The sequence below is a fragment of the Mytilus trossulus genome, chromosome 11 (assembly GCF_036588685.1).
Source record: "Mytilus trossulus isolate FHL-02 chromosome 11, PNRI_Mtr1.1.1.hap1, whole genome shotgun sequence".
Lineage (NCBI taxonomy): Eukaryota > Metazoa > Mollusca > Bivalvia > Mytilida > Mytilidae > Mytilus > Mytilus trossulus.
Genome location: NC_086383.1, coordinates 20,179,579 through 20,185,796, shown reverse-complemented (window position 1 = coordinate 20,185,796; position 6,218 = coordinate 20,179,579).

The following is a 6,218-nucleotide window of genomic DNA, read 5'->3' as shown; positions in this document are numbered from 1 at the left end:
TGAACAAAATCATTATACAACCGTTATGACAAAGTCTAATTATTTAATTCAAATGGAAATGAAAGAAACATGTATTTAAAGAAAACAAATTTGCATCATCTCACCTTTTTACCCGTTTTCCATGATTTTGTGGTGATTTATTTTATACAGGGCACGACCTGTCAACTTCGAAAACAAACCTGAAAGTTCCAAAGTCTGCTGTTTCGTTGTATTCCTCTTAAATTTAATGTGTTCCCTCGGTTTTAGTTTGTATCCCGGATTTGTTTTCTCTCCATCGATGTATGTCTTTCGAACAGCGATGTAGTACTGTTGCCTTTATTTATTCAACTATCACTGAATGATCACTTGATGATATAGTTATTCGACTGTGCGTAATGGAATTGTAATAAATGTACGGTACACAGAAAATACATACCTTATAAAAAAGAAGATTTAGTATGATTGCCAACTCTCAAGAAGAGACAAAAAGGACACAGATATTAACAACTATAGGTCGCAGTACGGCCTTCAACAATGAGCAAAACCAAAACCGGATAGTCAGCTATAAAAGGCCACGAAATAACAATGTAAAACAAATATGTAACATAAATACAAACGACAATCACTGATAGTGTGGTGGGGTTAAACATGTAAGCGGATCCCAATCCTCCCCTAATCCGGGACAGTGGTGTAACAGTACAACATAAGAACGAACTAAACAATAAATTAAAAAAGGCTTAACCCACCAGAGGGATAAAAATACAAATACTACAAATAGGTGGACGTGGCCGGGTACTTGTAATTCAGACGCAAGCATAACTTACATGACAATGTGTGTACCTAATACAATAGTAATACAAAGTTAGACCTTATTTGAATAATTTCACCACAAAAGCTCTAAGTCTTGATGACTGGCTTAAATTTTGGGTATTGACATGCATGAGTTTCAGTTATGTATTATCGGTGACTTTGGTTAAAAAAAAGATGATGTGGTATGATTGCCGATGAGACAACTCTCCACAAGAGACCAAATGACACAGAAATTAACAACTATAGGTCACTATACGGCGTTCAACGATTCTTACATGTGATTAAAATTCACAAGTATAAATATGTGTAAAATATTTAAAGTTGTCATTTATCTTTTAACTGTGCAATTACCGTAAATATTTGTTATAATAGAAAGATCTTACAGTTACAATTAATTACATTGCTAACTATCAACTATTATTTAAAATCTCATGTTCCTACAATTTTTCAGTTTGCATTTAGTCTGAAAAAAGGTCTCCTGTGCACTTTTGCCTATATTTTTTTAATATTCTTAATGATCTAAATATATTTCTTTACAGATACGATTTTCCCAGGGCTGTTATCATTTATTGACCATCGTTTTCTAAGTTATTTTAGAAAATAAAATGCTGCTGGAAAAATAATTATCTGATTTTAATTCCGATATGTATTTGAACTAAATAATGGAATTTAACAATGATATTGAATTCGGTGAACTCAATAAATTTTCTGAAGAAAAAGATTTGAAAACTTTAGATGTTTACCAGCTGATGAATCGTTTAGAAAAAAGCTTGTCAGTGTCCCTTGATAAAGTAGAAAAAATGTTACACAAGAAACTTGAGGCTTGTGACTTAATTTGGCTGTGTCACATTGGAATAGAGATAGCCAATGCGAAATTTGAAAGCAGTAAGAAACGAAGGTCAGCTGAATGTGACGGAAGCCCACCAATTAAAAAGAAATTAATGGAAATCAGAGTAGGTTAAGACTTATACAAGAAGTGTTTCAGTTCATTATTTCATGTACACTGGTTGAATTCATGACACAGTTGTCCATTGATCTTATATAGATATGATGTTTTACGATCATGATATATTTTTTGAAAGATTCGCAGCGTAAGGTTAGGGTAATGGAAAGTAAAATCACTCAAAAAAAGAACTATAAGGAAATTTAAATTGGAAAGCCCCTTACTAATTGACAAAAATAAAAGTCAAACACATCAAACAAATGTATAACAGCTGGCATATCACTGACTTGATACTAAGATGTTAAGTTATATTTGAAAATATCTGACAGTTATTCAGCTTATTAGTTCTTCCATATAGTCTAAAGATAAAAACAAATATTGTTTTTTTTTCTTAAGAAAATAAGAAGTCTACGAAATCAATCAGCTGATATTTAGCAGCTGTTGTACATAAAACAATAAAATATTTTGTCTTCAGAATCCAAACCCGATACAGAATGCCATTCCGATCGATTTAGAGAGTAGATTAACCGAAATGAAATATTCGTCACATACAGGTAAGTCAAATTACCTCATTTCAATATTGAGTGTTGCCTCATTTTTTTGATATTTTCAAAATGAAAGCAGGTAGCGATTGCATGGGAACACTATTTCAACATCAAATTTATTTAGAAAACCTACTTAAATAGTGCTGTCTGAATACTATACAGTATTTGTCTTTTAAAGCTGTAAAAATTATGTTTGATTGACTTCAGAAAAAGTGATGTTCAGTCAGAACGATGGCAACAATACCACAAGTAAATAATATCTACTGTATACCTCAACAAAGACAGCACACATTTTATCATAACCATGAATGTTGACCTCGACCATTGATTTAACTTTCGGTTGTTAATGACATTTAGCTAATCAACACTCACAGTAAATCGTTTCTTAAGACAGCAAGTGACATTTTGCTGGTTGATATTATTTTAAAACAATTTCTACATATGAATACGCTGTTTTTCAAATTGCAATTCATATACATGTATAGTTAAACTAACTACACCAATACATATACATGTATAGTGTAACTTAATAAAGGCAACGGTTGCATACCGCTGTTAAAAAGCCAAAATTATTCGATGAAGCAAAACAAATCCGCGTAACAAAGTTAAACCGAGGGAACACATCAAGAGGAAAACATTTCTACGACAAGTCTTAACTCAACATGCTCAAGTAAGTGTAAACGTAGTGTATGCTGAGACTGTACGATTGATGAGAATGTAATAAAAAAATCAATAACGATATTACGAAATCTTTATCAGGTCCACCAGGAGATTTAGATGACAACAAGAAAAGATGGCTCGTGGTTGGAATTTGTTTGCATAGTATTTTATCGCCAGCTTTACGAAAATATGTGGAGCCTGTTCTTACCAACTTCTACAAAGCACTCAAGCTCTCTGATAAGATCGACACACAATCTCATCCAAGATATCTTCGGACAAATGGCGTCAGAAATGTGTACCTTAATTATGAGCCAATCAATATGAATAAGACAACGCATGGTTATCGACAACACCTTTATGATTACAAGGTACATAATGCTGCTGATTTGTCGAAGTTGTTCCTCCCGACACACATGGCACATTGCACAACGTTTGATGGGTCGTGTGATTCATCGGCTTTACTTGGAATGATTGACAAGATTGACAAGTTTTCTGGAAATATACAAACGGTTGCAAATGATGTAAGAATATTACCTAAATTACTTGTAAATAATAACAAAATATTATCTAACCTATGCGTGGTTGAAACAGTTAAAGTAGTATTTGAAGCAGTATACCATGAATTATGATATGACGTTCGTCAAAGGCTTTGAGTACACACCGGTGGTAAAATATGAATTCACAGTTTGGGCTGTTACGATTACACTCCCACGTCATATGCCTTATTATGAATAAAAAAACTGACGTCATAGAACGATGACGTTAGAAAAAAACCTTTTAATGGAAAATACATCCTTTTGAAACCAAAATCACAACAAGGAAATGTAAACAAACGATGCTAAAATGTGTTATAAATAATTTGTTAATACCTATAAGAGAATTACATTAGTCCAACCCGTCTAAATAAACATTATTGGAAATAGTATAAGCATATCACTAATTCAGTTTGCTTTGTTCTTTTACGTAAGTTTAATAGTACGTTTATTTATGGTAACGGCAAACATTTGCCTTCACCTAGAGCACTTCGATCCAAAAGAATTACTATAAGTTTCCTAATGTTTTTTTTATAAAAACTTCATGGGAGCTTGCATTCATCCTGATTTTACCACGAGTTTGCCCTTTAAGCCGATATTTTACCCTTCGCTGTCGCCCGTTGTAAAATATTTAGCATATGTATCAGTATTATCGGTGGTAAATCAAAATAAATTCAAGCCCCCATGAATAATGTTTTTATTATGCTCTCTTATCGTAATGTAGTTCTACGCCCTACAACGATTCTTCATCAAATGAACATATATGAAGGTATAAATATACATAAATACATGTAATATATATTTTATATATACATATGTATACATTAATAAATATTCCGTTTATATTTCAGATCAGATCTAATATCAGAAATGATTGGGCTCACTGTGATTTCCCAGTTTGGGATACTGTGAAGTACGCCCAGTCACTACAGCTAATTGAAGATATCATCTATCTTCTGAACTTTGATGCAGCTGATGAAAAGGAAATGATTGAAGAATTGGACAAGTGGAAAAAGAATGGTAATTAACTGGTCATTGATTTATGAATAGCTATATTTTCTAATTCATAAATAGTTTTTACATTTTTATGAACCACGTCGCTATTAACCTTAACAACGTAAAATATATCACTTATTTAGTATATCTTTACTATTGATATGATTGGCACATGTCGATGTAGGTTGTGATTGTTGGTAAATAATTATTAGGCTTTGGACTTCGTATGTCTGACTGTAAAATTCTCAATTAAAGTTCCCATAAGAGCAGGACTTGCAAACATTTCTAATTAATTAATTTGTGGCTCAACTTTTAAGTATAGTGTTTTGGCAACATTATTATCTTTTGTACTTGTTATGGATTACATATGTCAATTGTTTCTTGGAAGAAGCTGTCTGTTATATTTGTTGTCATGTTTTTAATATATTGGGTTTCACGCAGAAACCATTTTGGAATTCAGATGGGCAACACAAACACTAAATTTGTTAACGATATACTTAGTACATACTTCTATCATTCAAGATTTCGTATAGGAAGATCATAGTTATTATCATTTGTAACATATAGGCAGCGCGACATTTTCCTTACGTAATTCAAAAGATTTGACTTCCACATCCCGAAAACAAAATTCTGCATAAGTATTCAATCACCCGTTTGTATTTTATAGCGTAAAGGAGAAGTACATGCTAATCAAATGTTATCAATGTAATGGCATAAACATTATTAGTTTGTTGTATTGTGTACTGTTGTTTGTCTGATGATCTCTTTTTTTGTTTTCTTTTTTTAGCTATTCCGTTGTCAGTTTATTTTCGACCTTTGAAGTTGAATGTCCCTCTGTTATCTTTCGCTATCTTTCTTTTCTCGGAAATTGAGACTATCTATCTTAGTTCTAAAAGAATGTTTTTTTCCTTTGGAATATATTTTTTCTTTTCGTTTTTTTTTGTTCAATGAAATTTACTTTGCCTGTGACGAAAATTGCAGAATGTAAGGATAAGGGATAACTATCCGGCGACGGCTGCTTGGTAAATTACTTGAATAAAGTACTGTAATGTAGAAAACCTCGAAGCGATATACTTTGTGTTTAGATACCTCATTATATGAAGTTTCTGTACGTCGTATTTCTATTGACATTTGACTTTATGTTTACAGTTTTATGACTGATTGAATATACGCTATATGGTTTGTTTGTCATTTGAACTTTCTCTTATTATGAGTACTTGCATGACAACATTTCATCTGACTTAATATGATTTTATGGATCATGGCAATCTGTCATGCAGCATCTAAACTGGACATAATTTTCATTATTCATATGTCAATGTTACGTTTGTACAGTCTTGTTTGCTCATTTGATAACTATTGGTAATATATATTTGGTGTATGGAATGGTTTTCCTAGGTTTATCTGATCTTCACCTTATTTGCATCGGTCAATCATAATTGTAAGTTTATGTGGTATCTGTTGTTAAACCTAAGTTTTAAATTCATTCAACATTTTAGTGTTGATGGTCTGTCAAGCAGGTAAAACATTTCAACGTCTGCATACTTGTTTATCGTTTAATATTGGTATTCTTAGTAGTATAATATTGCGATAGAATAGTTCGAAGACGAAAAAAGTACTATTGTGAACAAACATTAAGTACAAACGATGAATCAATTATAATTAGTAATCAAAAGTACCAGGATTATAAGTTACTATTCGGTGTTGATAAGAGTAGAATTCGATTTGACCTCGCTCTGTTAATGACATTAG